We start from the raw sequence: 27,328 nt of genomic DNA on the forward strand, positions 1-27,328 counted from the left end.
CAATTGGACGACACTTCCAAGCAATGTTTCATATTACTATTTCTCGCCTCAAATATCTGTCTGCTAAGTATACCTTTTTTGTATTCACATAAGGGAGAAAAGAATAGGAACATCTGAGGACACCAGGAACCCCACAGCTCCTGAAGAAGGGGAACTCACAACCGCAGGATGTGGATGCCGAGGCTCAGGAAGTGGTCGAAATGGTGACCACAACAGGTCAGTGTCTGAGACCACAGCTTCAGGTAATAGATGTATGCCTGCATATTTATAATACATGATGTGTTTTTTTTTCTTTTTAGGTGATGTGGATGTTGTGAAAGAAGAAACTCACTTCAACAGTGCAAGTGCACAAGTACTCATCAGTGAGATAATGGTGTGCAATCGGGATTTAGAGAAGGTCAAGAAAAATATCAATGATGTTCAAAAAAGACTGACCAACATCGTTGATGTTTTAGCCAAAATCTAAAACCACCCAAAAATTTAAATGTTGTCGTTATTGTTTTACGTTTTTTAAAAGTTTTAAAGTAATTGCAAAGCCAAATTTTGAAGATGCACACAGTGTGTCAACATGTGCTATCTCCCATCATGGGATATCAATGTACGTGTTTCGTAGGTGCAACCCCTTCCTCGCAACTAAAGTAGGTGAGGGGAAGGGGTTGCCCCTCGAAACACGTGGATTGATCCCCCATGATGGGAGCTAGCACATGTTGACACACTGTGGCTTATTTCAAAAAAGCAAAACCACTTTGCACTACAAGTGCAATGCAAGGGCACTTGAAAGTACACTTGTAGGGCAAAGTGGATTGTCCTTTCTGAAATAAGCCCCAGTGTGTCAACATGTGCTAGCTCACATCGTGGGAGATCAATGGACGTGTTTCAGAGTGCAACCCCTTCCTCTCACCTACTTTAGTTGCGAGGAAGGGGTTGCACCCACAAAACGCGTACATTGATATCCCATGATGGCAGATAGCACATGTTGACGAACTGTGTTTTGTGGCTTTCGAAAAATAGATGTAGGGAAAAGACACACATTTTAGGCATGGGATCATGAGGGAAATCCACATTTTGAGTCCCATTTTGTGTGCATTTTCAAAATTTGGCTTTTAGAGGGGTGAGATCACCCCATCTGATGAATGCAAAATCAACACAGTTTTGACATACTAATGTCTCATATGGCCTTCACTTTATCAAAGATGATCTTTGTAAGTTCCTGAGTTGGGGATGTGTATGTTATGGTTTTAAACATGCCTGTTTAGCCACAGAAAAGGCTAGATACTGTCAAACATACATGTTATACACCAAAGATGTTGGTCAGCCACTTGTGCCCGTCAAATGCAGCCACTTGTGCCTGTCAAATTCAGCCACTTTTGCCCATCAAATGCAGCCACTTGTGCCCGTCAAATGTAGCCACTTGTACCCAACATATGCAGCCACTTGTGCCGGTCAAATTCAGCCACTTGTGCCCATCATATGCAGCCACTTGTGTCTGTCTAATGCAGTCACTTGTGGCCGTCAAAGTCAGCCACTTGTGCCCATCATATGCAGCCACTTGTGATTGTCTAATACAGCCACTTGTGCCCGTCAAATGCAACCACTTGTGCCCATCATATGCAGCCACTTGTGCCCATTAGATGCAGCCACTTGTGCCCATCATATGCAGCCACTTGTGCCCATCAAATGCAGTCACTTGTGCCCATCAAATGCAGCCACTTTGCCCATCAATTGCAGCCACTTGTGCCCATCATATGCAACCACTTGTACATCATCAATTGCAGCCCCTTGTGCCCATCATATGCAGCCACTTGTGCTCATCATATGCAGCCACTTGTGCCCATTATAAGCAGCCACTTGTGCCCATCAAATGCAGCCACTTGTGCCCATCATATGCAGCCACTTATGCCCGATCAAATGCAGACACTTGTGCCCATCAAATGCACCCACTTGTGCCCGTCATATGCAGCCACTTGTGCCCATCATATGCATGCACGTGTGCCCATCAAATGCAGCCACTTGTGCCCATAAAATTCAGCTACTTGTGCCCATCATATGCAGCCACTTGTGCCCATCAAATGCAGCCAATGGTGCCCATCAAATGCAGAGACTTGTGCCCATCATATGCAGCCACTTGTGCCCGTCAAGTGCAATCAATTGTGCCCATCATATGCAGCCAATTGTGCCCCATCAAATGCAGCCACTGTGCCCATCATATGCAACCACTTTTACCCATCATATGCAGCCACTTGTGCCCATCATATGGAGCCACTTGTGTCCATCAAATGCAGCCACTTGTGCCCATCATATGCAGCCACTTATGCTCCATCAAATTCAGCCACTTGTACCTATCAAATGCAGCCACTTGTGCCCATCATATGCAGCCACTTGTGCCCCATCTAATTCAGCCACTTGTGCCCGTCATATGCAGTCACTTGTGTCCATCAAATGCAGCCACTTGTGCCCATCATATGCAGCCGCGTGTGCCCATTAAATGCAGCCACTTGTGCCCATCATATGCAGCCACTTGTTCTCCATTAAATTCAGCCACTTGTACCAAACAAATGCAGCCACTTGGGACTATCAAATGCAGCTACTTGTGCCCAGCAAATATAGCCACTTGTGCCCATCAAATGCAGCCACTTGTGCCCATCATATGCAGCCACTTGTGCCCATAAAATGCAGCCACTTGTGCCCATCATATGTAGCCACTTGTGCCCATCAAATGCAGCCACTTGTGTCCATCAAATGCAGCCACTTGTGCCCGTCAAATGCAGCCACTTGTGACCATCATATGCAGCCAATTGTGCCTGTCAAATGCAGACACTTGTGCCCATCATATGCAGCCACCTGTGCTCATCAAATGCAGCCACTTGTGCTCATCATATGCAGCCACTTGTGCCCATTATATTTACAGCCACTTGTGCCCATGATATGCAGCCACCTGTGCCCATCAAATCCAGCCACTTGTGCCCCATCATATGCAGCCATACCCAATCTTAGTGGCTGGTCAGGCAACTGGTGATGGTGGAGAGCTGTGGGATGGCTCCTGTGTCCTCCATGCTTCCCCCTCCTCTCTTCTTTGGTCTCTTCAATCGCGGCACCTGTGCCTTCAGCCAATCAGGTGAAGAGTATTAGACCCGCGCTACCTGATTGGCGGTTCAGTGTTAGAAAAGCAAATATTAATTTGCTTTTCTAACACATCTGGGTGGACTGCGAGTACAATGCTCTGCAGCCAATTGTGCCCATCATATGCAGCCACTTGTGCCCGTCATATGCAGACACTGTGGCCATCATATGCAGCCACTTGTGCCCATCATATGCAGCCAATTGTGCCCCATCAAATGCAGCCACTGTGCCCATCATATGCAGCCACTTCTACCCATCATATGCAGCCACTTGTGCCCATCATATGGAGCCACTTGTGCCCATCAAATGCAGCCTCTTGTGCCCATCATATGCAGCCACTTGTGCCCATCAAATGCAGCCTCTTGTGCCCATCATATGCAACCACTTGTGCTCCATCAAATTCAGCCACTTGTACCTATCAAATGCAGCCACTTGTGCCCATCATATGCAGCCACTTGTGCCCGTCAAATGTAGCCACTTGTGCCCATCATATGCAGCCACTTGTGCCCTTCAAATGCAGCCACTTGTGCCCTTCAAATTCAGCCACTTGTGCCCATCAAATGCAGCCACTTGTGTCCATCAAATGCAGCCCCTTGTGCCTGTAAAATGCAGCCACTTGTGCCCATCATATGCAGCCACTTGTGCCCATCATATGCAGCCACTTGTGCCTGTCATAAGTAGTCACTTGTGTCCGTCAAATGCAGCCACTTGTGCCCATCATATGCAGCCACTTGTGCTCATTATATGCAGCCACTTGTGCCCATTATATTTACAGCCACTTGTGCCCATCATATGTAGCCACTTGTGCCCATCAAATGCAGCCACTTGTGCCCATCAAATGCAGCCACTGGTGCCCATCATATGCAGCCACTTGTGCTCCATCAAATTCAGCCACTTGTACCTATCAAATGCAGCCACTTGTGCCCATCATATGCAGCCACTTGTGCCCCATCAAATTCAGCCACTTGTGCCCAACATATGCAGCCACTTGTGCCCATCAAATGCAGCCACTTGTGCCTTTCAAATGCAGCCACTTGTGCCCATCAAATGCAGCCACTTGTGCCCATCAAATGCAGCCACTTGGGACTATCAAATTCAGCTACTTGTGCCCATCAAATATAGCCACTTGTGCCCTTCAAATTCAGCCACTTGTGCCCATCATATGTAGCCACTTGTGCCCATCAAATGCAGCCACTTGTGCCCGTCATATGCAGTCACTTGTGTCCGTCAAATGCAGCCACTTGTGCCCATCATATGCAGCCGCCTGTGCCCATCAAATGCAGACACTTGTGCCCATCATATGCAGCCACTTGTGCTCATCATATGCAGCCACTTGTGCCCATTATATTTACAGCCACTTGTGCCCATCATATGCAGCCACCTGTGCCCATCAAATCCAGCCACTTGTGCCCTATCATATGCAGCCACTTGTGCCCCATCAAATGCAGCCATTTTTTCCTATCATATACAGCCACTTGTACCCATTAAATGCCGCCACTTGTGCCCATCAAATTCCGCCACTGTGACCCCCGTCCGCCCGCTGTCTGCCCAGGACTTACCCCATCATAGTGGCGGGTCAGGCAGCTGGTGATGGTGGAGAACTGTGGGATGGCTCCTGTGTCCTCCATGCTTCCCCCTACTCTCTTCTTTGGTCTCTTCAATCGGGGCACCTGTGCCTTCAGCCAATCAGGTGAAGGGTATTAGACCCGCGCTACCTGATTGGCGGTTCAGTGTTAGAAAAGCAAATATTAATTTGCTTTTCTAACACATCTGGGTGGACTGGGAGTGCAATGCTCTGCAGCCAATTGTGCCCACCATATGCAGCCACTTGTGCCCGTCATATGCAGACACTGTGGCCATCATAAGCAGCCACTTGTGCCCATCATATGCAGCCAATTGTGCCCCATCAAATGCAGCCACTGTGCCCATCATATGCAGCCACTTCTACCCATCATATGCAGCCACTTGTGCCCATCATATGGAGCCACTTGTGCCCATCAAATGCAGCCTCTTGTGCCCATCATATGCAGCCACTTGTGCCCATCAAATGCAGCCACTTGTGCCCATCATATGCAGCCACTTGTTCTCCATTAAATTCAGCCACTTGTACCTATCAAATGCAGCCACTTGTGCCCATCATATGCAGCCACTTGTGCCCCATCAAATTCAGCTACTTGTGCCCAACATATGCAGCCACTTGTGCCCATCAAATGCAGCCACTTGTGCCCATCAAATGCAGCCACTTGTGCCCATCAAATGCAGCCAATTGGGACTATCAAATGCAGCTACTAGTGCCCATCAAATGTAGCCACTTGTAACCATCAAATGCATACACTTGTGCCCATCATATGCAGCCACTTGTGCCCGTCAAATGCAGCCACTTGTGCCCTTCAAATTCAGCCACTTGTGCCCATCATATGTAGCCACTTGTGCCCATCAAATGCAGCCACTTGTGTCCGTCAAATGCAGCCACTTGTGCCTGTCAAATGCAGCCACTTGTGCCCATCATATGCAACCACTTGTGCCCATCATATGTAGCCACTTGTGCCCATCAAATGCAGCCACTTGTGTCTATCAAATGCAGCCACTTGTGCCCATCAAATGCAGCCACTTGTGCCTGTTAAATGCAGCCACTTGTGCCCATCATATGCAGCCACCTGTGCCCATCAAATGCAGCCACTTGTGCCCCATCATATGCAGCCACTTGTGCCCCATCAAATGCAGCCACTTGTTCCTATCATATGCAGCCACTTGTACCCATTAAATGCCGCCATTTGTGCACATCAAATCCCGCCACTGTGACCCCCGCCCGCCCATGTCTGACCAGGACTTACCCCATCTTAGTGGTGGGTCGGGCAGCTGGTGATGGTGGAGAGCTGTGGGATGGATCCTGTGTCCTCCATGCTTCCCCCTCCTCTCTTCTTTGGTCTCTTTAATTGGGGCACCTGTGCCTTCAGCCAATCAGGTGAAGGGTATTAGACCCGCGCTACCTGATTGGAGGTTCAGTGTTAGAAAAGCAAATATTAATTTGCTTTTCTAACACGTCTAGGTGGACTGCGAGTGCAATGCTCTGCGCTCCAAGTCCACCTTTTTTGAAGCCTATTAGAAAAAAAACTAACCATGCTATGCATGAATCTATCCATTAGTCATAGAGGGGGTGGCTGGAGAGAGGGGGTGGCGCCCATGCGCCCTTAATGGATGGGCCGCCTCTGGCTCCAGTCCTCTCTCTATTTTATCAACCCCCCCTCTGATGTTGACAGAAGAAGGAGGAAGGGGGAAGAATCCACACATGCTCTGTGTGTACATCCCGTTGGTGGGAAAAGCAGCAGGTAGTAAGCGGGGATTATACACTCCTCCTGTGCTTAATCTCCGTGCTGTTGACAGGAGGAGGGAGCTGAGTGTAAATACACAGACAATCCGCAGCTCGGCCCTTCCCTGTCACAGCACAGCCGGCTTCATGCACAGTAAACTAGCGAAGAGGGCAGGCAGATGACTCAAGGGGAAAAGAGGATTGGCTGCCTAGCTGCTCCAGGAAACCTAATTGTGGGCAGCACTGGCTCAAGGTGTAGTTGCTTTGGGCACCACAACAATGACTTTGTCCCAAATTAAAAAGGGCCCTGCTAACAGCCTTACAAAAGGGATGTACAAAACCTGTATATAGATCATCCTCATCTGCATCTTCCTAAGGAATAATTTGAAAAGGAACTGAGACCAGTTCACTGGTTCTGGAAGGAAAAAGCTGAACATTGCCAGAGTAGAGGATTCTTGCATAGGGTAAGTGGAAACAACTTGTTTAGAGTGTCTAGCTACCTGTAATGACCTGTTAGTCATTGTCATTATCATCAATCTCATCGGTTGCTTGAACAAAGCATGATTCATACAAAGTTTTGCCTGCCAAGGCACAGGCACCAAGCGCCCAGCTTAGTGTGCACATGATGTGTGTAATTTGGGGGGGGCTTAATGGCAAGAGCCCATACACATACACCTAAAAGAAAACAACTTACCTGAAACAATGTTGTTTACTTTCTTGGAGGATGTCTGATTACAGGAATGAAGTGATAATATGGTTCAAAATAAGCATATTTTTGGCAGAAAACTGGCAGTAAGAACTACATGGAAGGCCTGACAATCCAGGTAAAAGTACCAGTAGGAAAGACTCTGCCCCCCTCCAGCTACTAACCTGCATAGAGCAGTCATAGAAAAAACAAAAAGTGCAGCAGTAGAGAAACAAGATTTCCACTGAATACCTGATGTGCAATGTACCAAGCGTTTGCTATTCCATCAATATACTTAGTGAAATGCAGTAAACATGAAACCATAAGATCTGTTTGAAGCACTAACAATCTAAAGAAATGTTGCCACCCGGTGGAATCTAGTGGTTCTGTCCTTTAGCGTCTTTTTGTAGTATTCCCTTATATGGGCATATCAAATATTTGCAGTTCTTTCCTTGTGCCAGTCAGCTAGTGGGCAGCTAGTAAAAGTAAATGCAGAAGGATGCAGAAAGGAAAGTGTTACAAATGCAGTTAGAGATTTCACTCTAATATTGTTCTTTCAGAATTTTCCAGTCTATTAAAAAAATAAAAAAAGAACAAGGTTTGACATCACAGAAATGAATTTTCTCTTTTCCTGTGGCTAAATAAAGACATTAATGACATTGTATTTTTCTGTTTAAATTTTCATAAAAGGATGTGTGTCATGCAGTAAAATGGATTTTACAGTATGTGTGAATCAATCTCCTCTGTTTTCCGTGAAACGTTTAGGATTTTAATGCTACATAGTAGTTGCAAAATATTGTGTTATTTAAAGGGTAATTGGAAAGCATGTATTTCATTGCCAGCGTACACATAAATCTTGGCAAACAATAGCTTTCATATTTGACAAGGATCAAGTGGAGTTTTTTTTTCCCTAGGGCTAGATGCCAGCAGACTAGATATAGGGCTTGTTTTGGTTAGTTGCTTGTACATAACATAATTATGTAGCAGCAATAAAGTAGTAACTATATTGGAATATTAGTCCCTTTCACATTGCTGCAAATCAAAAATGCATTTAGTAGCAGGTATGTTGACAAGATTAATACTTCATTGTTGATAACTACCAGAGACTTTGCTGGGTTCAAGAATAAAAAACTTTATGTTAAAAACTTTTCAGGTTCACTGCCAGAAATAAGGAACAACTCATAATGCAGTGCATATCCTTTTCCCCTGGTCAGGTGAGAAACAAGATCCAATATTTGAAGAAATGAATAGCCCAACCCACTTTCTGTACAAGGGTGACAGCCATATTGTCAGCGTGGGATATTGTTTTTTTTTCTCGTTAAGGGCTGGGCTAGTGCGCATACTACCCCCAGCCAACTCCATGCACAGGGTGCAGGATTCAAGAGCGTGTATCACACAGGGCTCAGGCATGGGTAACACAGGCCAGTGTACAACCAAAATGTACCTTCCCCCAAACCCCACCTTCTCCGGGCCCTCCCCCCCCACCCCCCCCCCCAGTACAGAGCTCCCACCTACCCTCTTTACAGTGCTCTGCCTCTACCCTCTCTTCCCCCCAAGTATAAAGCTCACCACACTGAAAGTACCAGGCAGAAGTCCTTGGCAATGGCTGCAGAAAGAGCAGCGATGCTGGTGCCTCTCAGAACACCTGAGCTGCTCGGAAAGGCGTGGTGTAACTGGTAAACACAGAAGCTAGCAGAGGAAGTGAGTCATTCGGAAAACTTCCTCTACTGGCTTCCATGTTTACCAGTGACATGTTGGTAGACACAGGGACCAAAGTGGCGACACAAAATCCTGCCACATTATGACTGAAAAAAAGCCCTGGTTGTGGCATTGGTATGTATCCTCTGTGGCAGTGTCTGGATTCCCATGCCTTTTGTATGACAATAGCTATTTTAGTAGCGCTACAAATGGCTAGAACTGAATAAAAGGATTCCCCCCATAGATTTTAGAAGGTTTTAACACAAAGTCCTTTAGGGAAGATTTGTGAAAATATTTGTGAATGGAACGCAGACAGATTCACTCATTCCTAGGTGTACCTATCATTTTCAAAGAAACATTTAGTCCTCATGCACACGGACGTTTTTACAGCTGCTTTTTTGAGCTTTTTTTGCAGCTTAAAAAGGCCTGTCTATGTTAGTCTATGGCTTCATGCCCACCTAGGCGTTTTTGAGCTGCAAGTGGCATAGGCGTTTTTAAGCTGTAAAAAAAAACCCAGGACCAGTGGGTTCTGAGAGACGTTTTTCAGCTGTAAAAACGCTCTAACGCTGAAAAACGCTCAAAAACGTCATTCACCAACGTTTTTTAACATTTTTGATCCATTGAAAAAAAAAAAAATGTTTTTTTAAAAACGCTAAAAAACGTTAACGTGGAAAAACGCTCAAAGATGCTCAAAAACGCTAAAAACCGCTATTGCAAAAACGCTGAAAAAAGCTGAAAAAAGTAAAAAAAAATCACTGCAAAGATACTGGCGTTTTCATAACGTTATTTTAACAGCCTGTGTGCATGAGGCCTTACTGTCAAGAACATATAGGCTATAATTGTTGACCTTTCCTTATCAAAATGACAATTGTCTGGCTGTCATTCAGTGGATCTAATACTCCATGTAACCAGTGCTGTGACAAGGTTATCCATTGCCCAGTGCAATGATGGCAAACTGATCCCCCACCCCCTAATAGCTAATAGCGACATATGGAGTAAAATGTTTATGGCATGAGCAAAATAATGCCAATAGTTGTTATATACTGCAGTAAATGAAAGAGTTTAAAATCAGTGCGCAAATTAGGGGCTAACAGTAGCAAAAAACAAACAAAAAAAAACTGTCCCTGCACCCGTGGTGTCATTGGAAGGCAATAAAATATTTCTGTGTCAGTGGTGTCTGTAGAAGGAAAGAATGTCTCTGTGTCAGTGGTGTTGCTAAAAAGAACAATAGTGCTGCATCAGCGTCAAATGGGGGGAAAACTGCCACTGCATCACTGGTCTCAGTCTGGTGAGGACTGTCAGTGGGATGGATGCAGGAGGGAAAGGGAGCTGGACTCTCAGGGGTGCATAGAACTAAAGGGATCTAGGGGGCTCTGAGGAAGAAAGGGGTGATGAAAGGGCTCTAAGGGCTCTTTCAATTTTCAGAGGGTGCCACCTCCATGCTGTCCGTTTTAACCCACTGACCCACTCAACTGCAGCCCTGTGTATTACACGTAGGTTCAATGTGGCCCTGTTTCATTTCATTTCTGCTGTGGCTGTGAAACAAAGCACCAGGCCATTAATCTTTCTAACAATTACGCCACACCAAAATACCCATTACTTTGTTACAATACATTTTAGTGTGGGCAAATGAGATCAAATGCAAGGTGTGTGGGGGTGCCATTAAGAATTGCAGGAACACATTCCGTCATGGGGTAAAGAGACAGGAAGCTAAGGGGGTCTGTGGAGGAGAGGGGAGGTTTGCGGGGGTCTGAGGAGGAGAGGGGAGGTCTGAGGCTGAGTTGTCCCCCTCTTCCCCCTTGTACTCCCAGGTCACACAGTACCTGCCCAGAATGAAGAGGCAGCTTCTTCTTCCCCTCTCCAGTCATGTGACATGTCACATGACAAGGGGAGAGGGTAAGATGGGCAGTCTGCTCCCACTTCTCAGCAGCACTGTGCTGGGACTGAGGTGAGTTCTCAGTCTCAGCTCCATCTATCTATTGCCCCCTGCCGGCTGGAGGAAAGACAAAGCCACATCCTCTCCAGCAGAAGCCTGCTTCTGCTCCTTCTGACAGGAGTGACACTGAAATCTCTCCTGTCAGTGAGGAACGGCACAAGCGGCTACATCCCCAGTGCACCCCCTTCAACACGCCACCTGGGGCAAGTGTCCATTTGGCCCCACCCTTGTCCCAACCCTGCATGTAACTGAACAGATATGGAGATCAGGAGTTCTGACTTTAATAGCTGCATGCTTGTTCCAGGTCAGTGACTCAGTGAAGACTGAGAAATGAGCAATCAGCGGCCATGTGATCTTTTAGTTCTCAGTCTAATGCTCTGTACACACGGTCGGATTTTCCGACGGAAAAAGTGCAATCAGATTGTGTTGTCGGAAATTCCGATCTGACTTTTTTTTTGAGAGCAGGATATAACAATTTCCGACAACAAAATCCGATCGTTTAAATTCTGATCGTGTGTACACATATCCGACGCACAAAGTGCCACGCATGCTCAGAATAAATTAAGAGACCAAAGCTATTGGCTACTGCCCCGTTTATAGTCCCGACGTACGTGTTTTTTACGTCTCACCGCTTTCAGAACGATTGGATTTTCCGAGAACTTTGTGCGACCGTGTATATGCAAGACAAGTTTGAGCCAACATCCGTCGGAAAAAATCCATGGATTTTGTTGTCAGAATGTCCAATCAATATCCGATCGTGTGTACAGGGCATAATGCCCTGTACACACAGTCGGATTTTCCCATGGAAAAAGTGCGATCGGATTGTGTTGTCGGAAATTCTGATCGTGTGTGGGCTCCATTAGACTTTTTCCATCGGAATTTCCAGCACTCAAAGTTTAAGAGCAGGATATAAAATTTTCCGACAACAAAATCCGATCGGTTAAATTCCGATCGTGTGTACACCAATCCGACGCACAAAGTGACACGCATGCTCAGAATAAATTAAGAGACAAAAGCTATTGGCTACTGCCCTGCTTATAGTCCCGACGTACGTGCTTTACGTCACCGCGTCCAGAAAGATCGGATTTTTCGACAACTTTGTGCAACCGTGTGTATACAAGGCAAGTTTGGCCCAAAATCCGTCAGAAAAAATTCGATGGATTTTGTTGTCAGAATGTCTGATCATTGTCCGATCGTGTCTACAGGGCATTAGAGTCAGCAGGGGATAGCTGCAGTATTAGATTGATGCTACAGTTATATAAGTGAGTATGAATGTTTGTTATTTTGATTATCCACACTTCTTCTTTAACCACATGACCTCCGGAATGTTTTAACCCATTCAGGACAAGGACATTTTTTGCTATTCAGAACTGTCCTACTTTACCTGGCAATTGCTTAGTCATGCAACACTGTACCCAAATTTATATAATTTTTTGACATAAATAGAGCTCTCTTTTGGTGGTATTTGATCACCACTGGAGTTTTTATTTTTTATTATATAAATGAAAAAAGACCAAAATTTCAGAAAAACGCACCTAATAAAATCAAATTTCTTCATAAATTTAGGCCAAAAATTATTTTGCTACATGTATTTGGTAAAAAATCTCAATAAGTGCATATTAATTGGTTTGTGTGAAAGTTATAACGTCTACAAACTATAGTACATATACTTGGATTTACTCAGTTTTTAAGCAGCCCTGACTTTCTGACTGCCTATCACATTCGTTGAGATGCCAAAATGCCAGGACAGTACAAACACCCCCCATATGACTCCTTTTTTGGAAAGTAGACACCACAAGGTATTTGCTGAGAGGTATGTAGAGTTTTTCTTTTTTTTACACAAAGTTCTCACTTAAATGAGATATTTCTCACAAATGCCATGGGTATATGTGGAATTACACCCTAAAATACATTCTGTTACCACATGTAAAAGACTTTTTGGCAGCCTAGCCATCACAGGGGCCCAAAAACCAATGACCACCTTCAGGCTTTCAAGGGGGCTAATTATGCATTGGATTTCCTGATTACCTGTCGCATTTTTGAAGGCCCTAAAATGACAGGACAGTATAAACACCCCCCAAATTACCCCTTTTTGTAAAAGTAGACACCCTGAGAGGTGTGTTAAGTCTTTGAAAGATTTTATTTTTTGCCACAAGTTTTTGGAAAATGGAAACTTTTTTTTTTTACTTAAAGTTGTCACTTTCACATGCTTTTCATAGGCTTTCAAATGCCATAACTCGTTGCGTCAATTACGCATTTGATTTCCTGACTATCTATCACAGTTTCTCAGGCCCTAAAATGTCAGGATAGTACAAACACTCCCCCAAATCAACATTTTGGAAAGTAGACACTCCAAGGTATATGCTAAGAGGCATGGCAAGTATTTTGCAGATCTCATTTGTTGCCACATGTTTTTGGAAAATGAAGAAAGAACTAAAACTTATTTTTATGGCATGTTTGAGAAATGTCTCATTAAAGTGACAACTTTGTGTAACACAAAAAGTATATTTTTTGGCATTTTCCAAAAAACGTGTGACAAAAAATAACATTTTCCATGGACTCAACATGCCTCTCAGCAAATACCTTGGGCTGTCTCCTTTGCAAAAAGGGGTCATTTGGGGGGTGTTTGAACTGCCCTGGTATTTTAGGGCCTGGTATTTTAGTTTCTGCCATACTGCTAATGCTGGGCATATATATAATGTTCTTTTTTTCGTTCAGCCTATGGGCTGCATAAAAAAAAAAGAACCTAACAGATTCCTTCATTCACATCAATTGATGTTTATGAAGAAATCTTTGATAGAAAAAAATGTATGCCTAACATTAGAAGCTTCAGCCACATATCTACCTACTCTTCTAATGTTGGCCTGTGGGCTGAACAAAAAAAACCTAAAGGATTCTTCTATTCACATCGATCAATGTGGATGAAGAAATCTCTTCCAGAAAAAAATGTGTGCTTTGGCTACACATCCACCCACTCTTCTAATGTTGGGCATATATGTAACATTCTTTTTTTGTTCAGTTTGTGGATGTGGATGAAGAAATCTCTGGCAAAAAAAGTATATGCCAAGCATAGGAGCTGCCACACCCTCACTATCCCATTCTCCTAATGCTGGGTATACACGTCCTCTTTTTTTTAACTACAGGTGGAGAAATCTTCCCCTGCAGCGCTGCAGGCACTAATGCATGTTTTCTGAGAGCAGCACCCTGCTGCTGTCAGAATTTTCAGATCAGTGATTCAGCTGATTGGCATTCCTGCAAAGTAAACAACAGCAGTTAACAATAACACACAGTAAGAAAATAACATTAACTCAGTAAAACAAGTTTCAGAACAACTTTCAGAACAACCTTTCCAGTCTTTGATCTTAGGTTCTCTCAAAATGTGATAGACAGTTTCCTAACTACCTAACATCCTTATGTCGCGTAGACACGAGCAGACTTTACGGCAGACTTTGCCCGGCGGACTTTTCGACATACTTTACGACGGACTTTCTGAATGAACGGACTTGCCTACACACAATCCACCAAAGTCCATCGAATTCGTACGTGATGACGTACGAATGGACTAAAACAAGGAAGTTCATAGCCAGTAGCCAATAGCTGCCCTAGCGTGGATTTTTGTCCGTCGAACTAGCATACAGACGAGCGGACTTTTCGACCGGACTCGATTTCGACGGATTGATTTAAAACATGTTTCAAATCTAAGTCCGTCCAACTTTTGAGAAAACAAAGTCCGCTGGAGCCCACACACTATCGAATTGTCCAACAAAATCCCGTCCGCCGGGCAAAGTCTGCCGTAAAGTCCGCTCGTGTGTATGCGGCATTAGAGATCCTTCTTGTGTAGAATTGTGTGGACCCCTATACTGTGCCATGCTATACCCTAGAGTAGACTAATGGTTTACTAAGGTGTGGTAGCGACAGAAACAGTCCTTGATGCAGAGGCCAGGTTGGCCAGGACAGAAGGGTAAAAAAAATCCTTTTCCACATTTACACAGGCACAACATCTTTTTGGAGTGACTTTTGTGTTGGAGTAGGTTGGAGGACATCTGTAAAATACCTCTCATGTAGTTGGTTAACTGCATCTGAATTTGCCCACAGTGCCTTACAGGATATAAAAAGGCTGAGATGATCGCTTCCTGAAATTTTAGGAAGAATCCAGTTCTTCCAATAGCTTTGTGAATAACAAAAACATTGTACAGTATATAGCCAATCAAAATAAATATATAGACACTTTCTTGTACCAGTGTCTAGCACTGAGGGAGGCTAAATATGGCTTCATCATTTGGTTGTTGAAGTCTACACCTCGCATATTTAGATTACAGTGCATCCGGAAAGTATTCTTAGCGCTTCACTTTTTCCACATTTTGTTATGTTACAGCCTCATTCCAAAATGGATTCAATTCATTATTTTCCTCAAAATTCTACACACAATACAATGAAAGATGTTTGTTTGAAATCTTTGCAAATTTATTAAAAAAAGAAAAAGAAAAAATGAGCTCAGGTGCATCCTGTTTCCACTGATCATCCTTCAGATGTTTCTACAACTTGATTGTAGTGCACCTGTGGTAAATTCAGTCGATTGGATATGGTTTGGAAAGGCACACACCTGTCTATATGAAAAATGTCTGCAGCATTGAAGGCCCCAATGAGCACAGTGGCCTCCATTATCTGTAAATGGAAGAAGTTTGGAACCACCCAGACTCTTTCTAGAGGGGCTGCTCAACCAAACTGAGTGATCAGGGGTGAAGAGCCTTAGTCAAGGAGGTGACCAAGAACCCGATGATCACTCTGACAGCATTTCTCTCTGGTGAGAGGAGAAACCTTCCAGAAGGACGACCATCTCTGCAGCACTCCACCAATCAGGCCTGTGTGGTAGAGTGGCCAGACCGAAGCCACTCCTCAGTAAAAGGTAAATGACTGCCCACCTGGAGTTTGCCAAAAGGCACCTGAAGGACTCTCAGGCCATGAGAAACAAAATGCTGTCGTCTGATGAAACAAAGAGTGAACTCTGGCCTGAATGGCAAGCCTCATGTCTGGAAGAAACCAGACACTGCTCATCACCTGGCCAAAACCATCCCTACAGTGAAGCATAGTGGGGGCAGCTTCATGCTGTTGGGATGTTTTTTAGCGGCAGGAACTGGGAGACTAGTCAGGATCAAGGGAAAGGTGAATTCAGGAATGTACAGAGACATCCTTGATGAGAACCTTGTCCAGAATGCTCTGGACCTCAGACTGGGGCGAAGGTTCATCTTCCAACAGGACAATGACCCTAAGCACACAGCCAAGATAACAAAAGAGTGGCTAATGCCCTGTACACACGACCGGTTTTGCCGTCGGAATAAACTCTGAAGGTTTCTCCGACAGAACTCCAACGGAATTCCATTCAAGAGGTCTTGCCTACACATGGTCAAACCAAAGTCCGACCAAAGTCCGACCATCAAGAACGTGGTGACGTACAACACTTACGACGAGACTAGATAAAAGAAGTTCAATAGCCAGTAGCCAATAGCTTCCGTCTCGTACTTGCTTCAGAGCATGCGTTGTTTTTGGTCCGTCGGAACAGCATACAGACGAGCGGTTTTCCCAATAGGAATTGGTTCCGTCGGAAATATTTAGAACATGTTGTATTTCTAGGTCTGTCAGAATTTTCGAAAAAAAAAGTCCGATGAGGCATACACACGATCGGAATAGACAATGAAAAGCTTCCGTCTGACTTTTTCTGTCGGACATTCCGCTCGTATGTACGCGGCTTAAGGGACAACTCTGTGAATGTCCTTGAGTGGCCCAGACAGAGCTCAGACTTTAACCTGATTAAACATCTCTGGAGAGATCTAAAAAATGACTGTGCACTGATGCTCCCCATCCAACCTGATGAAGCTTGAGAGGTCCTGCAAAGGAGAATGGGAGAAACTGCCCAAAAATAGGTGTGCCAAGCTTGTAGCATCATACTCAAAAAGACCTGATGCTGTAAATGGTGCCAAAGGTGCTTCGAAAAAGTATTGAGCAAAGCCTGTGAATAAATTTGCAAAGATTTCAAACAAACTTCTTTCATGCTGTCATTATGGGGTATTGTTTGTATAGTATTGAGGAAAACAATTAATTTAATTCATTTTGAAATAAGGCTGTAAAATAACAAAATGTAGAAAAAGTGAAGTGCTTTGAATACTTTCTGAATGCACTGTATAGTCGTGGACTGATAGAGGCTTTTCAAGGACAACAGATGCTGTGTACATTTGGACTGTCATGTCTGAGTGAATGAAAGACAGGATGAATAGATTACCTTCGTCCTTCCATTTTACTGCTAGTAGTTCTTCATTCCAAAAGTAGGCTTAATCCCTTTTTCTAAGTGAGGTGTTAAAGAGCGATTAGATAGCATGGTGCCCCAGCAGCCAATTTTTTATGGAACAAATGTCTAAAAAGTGCCACGCTTGCAAAAGATGGCACGCTTGCATAAAATGAGGTACCACATACAAATGGCACCCCGTATTGAACAAGGGGGGCAACAATTCCCACACTTTTTTTTACCACTGCTCCCTATGTAGTCGGGGCTCCACTTGACAGTCTTTTCCCTCTGAAATTCTAATGTCGTTTTTCTAGCATGATGGTATTAGGTAATTATTATTTTGGGTAATGCTAGAGAAAGTGTTGTACTATTTGCATTTTGGTAGTTTGGTTTTCTGTTATTTTTCAATCTGTATTATTTATTCTATGTTTTTATCTTATTAGTATGTATGGTTTATTAGAGTATAGTTTTATTTGGTACTAATTGCTGTTATTGGTAATTTTATTGTGTCATTGTGTCCTGTTCCATTCGTTATTGTGATTTTGTGTTGTCTTTTTTGAAAGTAACTGTATCTTAACCACTTCCGGACCGCCGCACGCCGATGTACATCCAAACTTTAAAGGGGTATATCGTTGTTAAGGCAGCAGCTAGCTGCCATAACCCCGGTATCCCCGTTTTCGTGCGGCGGTCCTCTTTCTGATAAAAGTGGTCTCTGCGGCGGATTTGCTGCGAGATCACATTTATCGGTGGCGGGAGAGGGGCCCCCCTCCCGCCGCGATCCGGTGCCCTCCGCCACTTACCGGAGCCATCGGTAGCGGCGGAGGTGATCGCGTCTATCTGCCTGCTGTGCCTGGAGACGAGTGAGGCTAAGATGGTGCCCACTCGTCTCCATGACACTGCTGGGCGGAAGCGACGTCAAAACGCCACTTCCGCCCATGCCTCTTAAAGGCATATTTTTTTCAATGTCATTTTTTTAAATGACTTTTTTTTTTTTGTATTTTAGTGTAAATATGAGATCTGAGGTCTTTTTGACCCCAGATCTCATATTTAAGAGGTCCTGTCATGCTTTTTTCTATTACAAGGGATGTTTACATTCCTTGTAATAGGAATAAAAGTGACACATTAAAATAAATAATAAAAATAATTAAAAAAAAAAAAACCCCGTCCCGACGAGCTCGCGCGCAGAAGCGAACGCATACGCGAGTAGCGCCGCATATGAAAATGGTGGTCAAACCACACATGTGGGGTATCGCCACGACCAGTAGAGCGAGAGCAATAATTCTAGCCCTAGACCTCCTCTGTAACGCAAAACATGCAACCCGTAGAATTTTTTAAACGTCGCCTATGGAGATTTTTGAGGGTAAAAGTTTGATGCCATTCCACGAGCGGGCGCAATTTTGAAGCGTGACATGTTGGGTATCAATTTACTTGGCGTAACATTATATATCACAGTATAAAAAAAATTGGGCTAACTTTACTGTTATCTTATTTTTTTATTCAAAAAAGTGAATTTTTTCCAAAAAAAGTACGCTTATAAGACCGCTGCGCAAATACGGTGCAAAAAAAAGTATTGCAACAACCGCCATTTTACTCTCTAGGGTGTTAGAAAAAAAAACATATATAATGTTTGGGGGTTCTAAGTAATTTTCTAGCAAAAAAAACTGTTTTAAACATGTAAACACCTAAAATCCAAAACGAGGCTGGTCCTTAAGTGGTTAATAATTTCCCTTTGGGATTAATAACATATTCTAAATCTGAAGCAGTATGTATAGTCTGGAGACCTGTCACAGAACATTTCCTTTTTAATTCCATATTTGGCACGCTTGCTGGGGAGATATTTGTTGCTTGCAAGACTGCCAGTAAAATGTACAAGGAACTCATCTACGCAGATGTTTTGTTGTGGCATATACATATCTGAAAATTTCTGGGACAGGTAATTTATGTGGGGCCAAATTTTGTGTCATAGTCAGGGTCACCCCGGGGATGACAGAGGTTATTGTCACTGAAATGCATAAAACACAGTATTGTCTCATACGGATCTTTTCCTGGCTATTGCAGTAGAAAACACAGGCATATGATGGATCGGGTCTGTGGACCAATATGACCCCAATTAATTCTATTTTGTAATGCCATGTTGAGAGTTTGGCCCCAAAAAGTTTTACATTCGGGAACCATTATAGGTTTCCACTCGAATAGCCTGGCAAGGTATGAATTTGGGTTGCCAGAAATGAACTGTTGGGCATAAATATTACTTTGGTCCACAATCAAATTTTAGAGGTCTTAGATGAAAAACAGCTCAAAAAAGTCAAGGGGCGTTGTTAGGTTGGCTGTTTCCACCTGAACTCCGGGTGAAAAACCGATAGGCGGATCTGATCGGACAGCCTGTGTGAAAGGGGACTGTTTAAAGACCAATGGGTAATGAAATGTACTCCTTACTGAGCATTATGGCTACGTTCAGCTGTCAGCTGTGGTTGTCAGATTTGTAATCTGTACAAACCAATGGCAGGCCCTGCTGTTGTTCCCATGTAACCACTCATCTGAGCATTCACGTGTGAAAAGAGCCTCCACAGCCAGTGTGCATCCAGGGTCGGACTTTCTGCAGAGGTTTGGCTGCACACAAATTGGCCACAAGTAATCGGCCAGTTTGTATGTGTCTATAGCACAGAGCAATGTCAAGTTCAGGGGTGGCGTTCAGCTGCCTATGAAAGCAGCAAACTGGCCACAGATATTCTGCCATATAAATGTATCCTTATGCCGCATACACACGGTCGGACTTTCTAGAAAGCTAGGTCCGACGTACTTGCCGCCAGACTTCCGGCGGACTACCGCCGGACTTTCTGAACGGCCGGACTTGCCTACACACGGCCGGACTTTCCGGAATCCGGTCTTCCCGACGGACTTCCGCCGGACTTTCAGAATGAACGGACTTTCCCACACACGGACAAGTCCGTTCATTTTGAACGTGACTTGGGTACGACGGGACTAGAAAAGGAATTCAATCTCGACGCTTTTTTTGGCGAGATTGAAACCTTGCGAGCCCCGTCGCAGGCCCTTAGGTCTGGTATGGAACTTTAAGGGGAACCCCCTACGCCGAAAAACCGGCGTGGGGGTCCCCCCAAAATCCATACCAGACCCCGATCCGAGCACGCAGCCCGGCCGGTCAGGAAAGGGGGTGGGGACGAGCGAGCGCCCCCCCCCCCCCTCCTGAACCGTACCAGGCCGCATGCCCTCAACATGGGGGGGTGCTTTGGGGGAGGGGGCGCCTTGCGGTGCCCCCCCACCACAAAGCACCTTGTCCCCATGTTGACGAGGACAAGGGCCTCTTCCCGACAACCCTGGCCGTTGGTTGTCGGGGTCTGCGGGCGGGGGGCTTATCGGAATCCGGGAGCCCCCTATAATAAGAGGGCCCCCAGATCCCGGCCCCCCCACCCTATGTGAATGAGTATGGGGTACATGGTACCCCTACCCATTCACCTAGGTAAAAAGTGTCAATAATAAAACACAACACAGGTTTTTAAAATAATTTATTAAACAGCTCCGGGGGGGGGTCTTCTTCCGTCTTCGGGGGTCCCTCTGGTTCATCTTCTCCCGGCGTCCGGTTGGTTCTTCTCCGCTCTCCGGCCTCTTCTCCCGGTGTCCCAGGTCTTCGGCCGGCCCCTCCGCTGTCTTCAGGTAGCTCTATTGCCAGCGGAGGTCCGGACGTCTGGGCTTCTTGGCTTCTTGGCTTCTTGAGTTCTCTTCTCTTCTCTTCCCCCAGATGTTGACACGACGCTCTCTCCGGCTGGACTGGTCTCTGAGGGCTGCGTTGTGACTTATATAGGCGGAGACCCCGCCCCCATATGATGTCACAGTCCCTGGGCATGCTGGGACTGTGACGTTTTAGGGGTACGCGGCATTAGAGGTATCAGATGGTTGCTGCCACAAAGCCCAAAATGTATTGTGACCCTTGTCTGGTGAATTAATATTTTTTAGTGCTTATAGAGCTGTCTTCTACCAAATGATGCAACTTCCCTACAATAGCACCTAAAATATATAATATATATTTGAAATTCATTTTAAGGAATAGCAATGTATATACTTTTTTTTCCTGGAGACTTTTTTTTATGCTGCTATAATTAGCAGACATTGACATTGAAGGAAAGGGCAAAACAGGGTCATAAAAGCAATATTTTGATTTTTTTTTGTGGAGAATGATTTATGAGGATTTGCAGCTATAAATTTTACTAAGGTGAGTGGTGTGGGTTTCAAATCTAATATATTCTTCAAGGACAACACATAAATATCTCAGATGACAATATTGTCTCTGTGTTTGTGTGCTTGCTAATATTTGTCCTAGTACAGCCATAACATGTGTGTCTGGTCATATATCCACTACATACATTATGTATATATTCAGTGAAGCACTTGATGCAGTGCACATTACAAAAAAAGTATCATCAGAAAAAAAGCATGTGCAAATTACTTTTTCCCAAAGATTTTCATATTGAACCCAGTGGACATCTATACAGATGCACCTTAGTAGCGATTGTATTAACCACTTCAGCCCCGGAAGGATTTACCCCCTTCCTGACCAGAGCGTTTTTTGCGATTCGGCACTGCGTCGCTTTAACTGACAATTGCACGGTCGTGCGACGTGGCTCCCAAACAAAATTGACGTCCTTTTTTTCCCACAAATAGAGCTTTCTTTTGGTGGTATTTGATCGCCTCTGCGATTTTTATTTTTTGCGCTATAAACAAAATAAGAGCGACAATTTTGAAAAAAATGCATTATTTTTTACATTTTGCTATAATAAATATCCCCCAAAAATATATAAAAAAAACATTTTTTTTCTTCAGTTTAGGCCGATCGTATTCTTCTACATATTTTTGGTAAAAAAAATCGCAATAAGCGTTTATTAATTGGTTTGCGCAAACGTTATAGTGTTTACTAAATAGGGGATAGTTTTATGGCATTTTTATTAATAATTTTTTTTTTACTAGTAATGGCGGCGATCAGCGATTTTTATTGTGACTGCGACGTTATGGCGGACATGTCGGACATTTTTGACACATTTTTGGGACCATTGTCATTTATACAGCGATCAGTGCGATTAAAAATGCACTGATTACTGTGTAAATGACACTGGCAGTGAAGGGGTTAACCACTAGGGGGCGGGGAGGGGTTAAGTGTGTCCTAGGGAGGGATTACTAACTGTAGGGGGATGGGCTGTGTGGGTGACGTCACTGATCTCTGCTCCGATGACAGGGAGCAGAGATCGAGTGACACTTGTCACTAGGCAGAACGGGGAGATGCTGTTTACAACGGCATCTCCCCGTTCATCCGCTCCGTGAGGCGATCGCGGGTATCCCCGCGGCGATCGAGTCCGCGGGACCCGCGACCCGACTCACGGAGCTCCCGGCCGGCGCGCGCGCGCGCGCGCCGCCAGCGGCGCGCACGCACGGGCACGGCGGGAAATTCAAATGGACGTACAGGTACTCCCATTTGCCCAGCCGTGCCGCTCTGCCGACGTACATCGGCGTGTGCCGGTCGGCAAGCGGTTAAGAAACAACAATACATTTATTTCCAGACTTCAGCAAGCTTTGTTGAAGCTTTAAAAAGAACCATTTAACTCCAGTTTGTAAATGTTGAGCACAGATCTCAGTGGGAGTGTGGATTCCCACTTCAAACAAGCTGCTAGCAGGTTTCAGCACTTTTTGAAGCTTATTGAAAGCTTTCTGAAACCTGCTAGCAGCTTGTTTATAGTGGTTTCCTCTGACAGAGATCAAAGTACTGTTTATGACAATGCCTTCTATCTCCAGAAGGACAGAACCATCAATGGTCAAGTATCATTCAGGATCAGCTTATATTACGTAAAATGAAGTAGAAGTGCCACCTATGCCGTTTTTTGCTGTGTTCACAAATGTCTGACACAAATAAGCCCCCACTGCAGCCTCTCCCCTTGTAACGTGCTACAAAAATACAATGATACAGTCTGTGGGAGAGGAGACTGAAAAAATGTTACCTCCTGCCTGCAGAAGACAGATGATATCATCTCAGCCTATGCACAATCACTTGACTAGAACCTGAGAAATGCTGTTTAACGATATAAGCTGCAGTTAAAGGCAAAACTTTTTTTTCCATTTTTGAGAGCGTAAGAGAGGTCTAAAACCCCTGTCATTTTTGTTTGTTTGTTTTCTGTGATCTGTATCCCATTGGGGAGTTTTTCCTTCACTTCCTGTCCCACAGACAAAACAGGAAGTGAGATTAAATTCCTCCAAAGTGAGGGAATCCCTGGATGTCACCAGACATCCCCACACCATAACCCCCTTCCACCAAATGATTTGGACGAGTGCACAAAAAAAAGTCCATAAAGATATAGATGAGTGAGTTTGGGGTGAAGGAACTTGACTGGTCTGCACAGAGTCCTGACCTCAACCCCAAAGAACACCTTTGGGATGAATTAGAGCGGAGACTGCGAGCCAGGCCTTCTCATCCACATCAGTGCCTGACCTCACAAATGCGCTTCTGGAAGAATGGTCAAACATTCCCATAGACACACTCCTAAACCTTGTCGACAGCCTTCCCAGAAGAGTTGAAGCTGTTATAGCTGCAAAGGGTGGGCCAACTCAATATTGAACCCTACGGACTAATGCCCTGTACACACGGTCGGACTTTCCGATGGAATATGTGCGATCGGAGCTTGTTGTTGGAAATTCCAACCGTGTGTGGGCTCCATCGGACTTTTTCCATCGGAATTTCCATCACACAAAGTTTGGGAGCAGGCTATAACATTTTCCGACAACAAAATCCGTTCCTGTAAATTAGACCGTGTGTGAACAATTCCGACGCACAAAGTGCCACGCATGCTCAGAATAAATTAAGAGACAAAAGCTATTGGCTACTGCCCCGTTTATAGTCCCGACGTACGTGTTTTACGTCACCGCATTCAGAATGATCGGATTTTCCGACAAGTTTGTGCTACCGTGTGTATACAAGTTTGAGCCAACATGCGTTGGAAAAAATCCATGGATTTTGTTGTCCGATCAATGTCCGATCGTGTGTACAGGGCATAAGACTGGGATGCCATTAAAGTTCATGTGCAGGCCTCCCAATACTTTTGACAATAACATTTATTTGTTCATTCATTTACAATATAAGACAAAACCCCTCTACTGGTGATTCTGTCTTCTCTGTGACCTTTGATTCCACATTGTTGCACCTTCCAATAGAGATTACCCAGCCACCAGCTGGACTGCTTTTTAATATCCCAGTTGTATATGATTTCTACTATTCCTGTGTCCCTCAATGGACAATAAAGAAAATAAGATTCTTGCACTTAGCATAAAATATTTTGCCTGGTGTCCATTTAGGGACATAGGTCCTGCAGCACTAATTATTGGCTTTGAATATTGCATGTTATTATACATTGGCATCACATGCCTGACGAAGGGGTCCTACGTGACTGCAAAACATGGTACCTTACTTGTGTTGTGATCATGCAATAAACTACCCGTTTGGACGCCACTTTGTGCCGATCCTTGGTGTGCTGGCAAATATCTACTTTGTGACTTGAACCAGTATCCAGCTGGTTGTTGCTGCAGCACCCAAATTTTGAGAGCTTATACCAGGAACCTGTGCGATGGGAATATGAAGTATTTATATTGGGTTGGCTCAATGGTTCTGTTTTGTTTTGCCAGTGTCCAGTCCTCCTAAAGCAGCAGTATAACCCAGTTGTATATAATTCCTACTGTTCCTGTGTGCCTCAACTGGCTCCATAAAAAAAAATTCAGCAGCTATCTACCATGCATCAACACACTAACTTGCAGAGAAGGCTCCTGAACAGCCTAATTTTGAATGGGCTGGCAGCACACCTTAATACAGGAAAAAAAGAACATGGCTCTTTTGTTGAATGCAGTGCAGGGCATGTGCGTTGTGGTGCTCTGATAAGTGGGTGTGTTGCAGGCTACTGTATTTGTGCAATGGAATGAAACTGCAACCCACTGCCATGTGGATCTCTCATTACCATGCATTGTCGTAACACATGTTTTAATGCTTTCGCTGCCACCGGTGTAAACCACATGGCAACATAGAACCATTTCCAGCTGGCCAGGTCAATATGCCTTACATCGGCTGCAGTTTTGTGTCTCTTCAATTTTGGCAATTTGGCAAAAAGAAAGTTTTAAATTTACAAATATTTGTTATTTAATTTAACAGTTTTAGCTTTAAGATTTTGCAGGAATTTAGTAAGAAATGTGTAAGTTATGTAGTGTTTGTGAGCACTAATAATGATTTTACTGTATTTTTATTGAAGATATTGTTTTTGATAAGTATTTGTGTAACTATCACAAAACCTACAAAATCAGTAGCACTGCCTTTTTTTATCATACTGGTCCTATTTTTTCAATAAAGTTTGGCCTGGTGGGTGGTTTCTTTTACAAACTCTGAAAGCTGTAAGTGAAAAATGATAACCTCCAAATTTTAGAGTAATTTGCAATTTTGTTTTTACAATTTTGCCTATCTTCGATTTTTGCCATTTCACAAAAATATACAATTTAACATTTACAAATATTTGTTATTTATTAACCAATACACTGTTAGCTTTTAGATTTTGTATTTAGTAGGAATTTTTGTAAATTATATTGTGCTTGTAAAAAATTATTTCAGTGCCCGTTCACACCGGAACGCGGTTCGGGTAACCCTCATTCTATGCACGTTTCCCACATCACATTCTAAACACATTGGGTGTGCAATCTGCTGCAGGTGTCAATAGATTCCTAATGACACCTCCAACGCAGATGGCAGACGTAGTGCATTTGACTTCACTGGACCGCAAATCACTATACATGCAGGAATGAGAGCAATAATTCTATGGCCATTATTCACAGTTATGTAGATAGAAGAGCTGGCGCCACTGGAAATTCAGCCTTCAATTCTATTGTTGTCGTATAACCATGATAAAAAGAACACGCAGACGCGTTTCGGCACGCAGGCCTTGTTCACAGTTAACTCTAAACTGTTGACCTAGGGGCTTTTAAAGCTTGCCTATAAAATACACAGTATATTGAAAAAGTATTCACACCCCTTGAAATTTTTCACATTTTGTCATGTTACAACCAAATACGTATGTATTTTATTGGGGTTTAATGGGATAGACCAACACAAAGTTGCACATAATTGTGAAGTGGAAGGAAAATTATAAATGGTTTTCAATTTTTTTTACAAATAAATATGTGAAAAGTGTGGCGTGCATTTGTATTCAGTGCCCCTGAGTCTATACTTTTTAGAACCACATTTTGCTGCAATTACAGCTGCAAGTCTTTTTGGGGATGTCAGCTTTGCACATCTAGAGAGTAACATTTTTTCCCATTCTTCTTTGCAAAATAGTTCAAGCTCTGTAAGATACCACTTTTTTAACACCGAGTACTGATGCTTTTTTGCATGAACTGGCCGATACCAATTACAGATACCTATCGAGTAGGTAGGGGGTGGTTTGGGGTTGTTAGGGAGTTGGGTGAGGCTGGGGTGAGGGCACCCCCAGCTGACATCACTTCCGGTATCAGTTTTCAGCATCGGAGCATTTTCGGAGCATTTTCGCGAGTACTGATACTCGCGAAAATGCCTAGTATAGGCACCGATACCGATAACAGTATCGGTACTGGAAAAAATCTTAACGCATATTTTAGCGCAGCCACCTCCATAAACCAATTTAGCATTAATCCACAGGGTAGCCACCAGGCGCTTTACATGTGCTTATACAGCCCTCTGCAACCGGTACATGTCTTATTATAGTCCTGTTTAAGGTTACTACAGCTCTCTAAGTGTTACCTTGGAGTGCAGATCTTCTCTCCCAGGGGGTTCCTCCAGGGGTTCACTGACTACCGCAGCTCCGGCCCACTTCACAGGTTAGACTTCGCTGAGGGTTTCCAGCCAGCCACTGCCCCAGACAAAACCCAGGTATATCTGGGAGGCTGGGGAAGTGGCTTCTAGCAGTCCGCTGCCGCTCGCTATACTTTAGGGATGCAGTGAGGCTGGTGGTATGGCTAGAGTGGCGGCTTCACCGGGCAGAACCCGGGGATGTCAGAGAGGTTAGAGGGGCGGAGGGACAGCCCGGGGACGGCCCCGGGGGGGCTCATGCCAGGAACAGATCCAGGATGACGGAAGGGGAGCAGGAAGGAGAGCGCACTCGGCCCGCACAAAGAGTCCCTGGCCGGCCCGAGGTCCTCGGCTAGAAGCCAAGGCGGCGTCTTACTTATGGCTCTGGCAAGGTTGTCGGCTCCCCGCTTCGCGTGCAGATATTTTTTGCATCTCAAGCGGAATCC

This window comes from Aquarana catesbeiana, linkage group LG04, assembly GCF_042186555.1.
Source record: "Aquarana catesbeiana isolate 2022-GZ linkage group LG04, ASM4218655v1, whole genome shotgun sequence".
Lineage (NCBI taxonomy): Eukaryota > Metazoa > Chordata > Amphibia > Anura > Ranidae > Aquarana > Aquarana catesbeiana.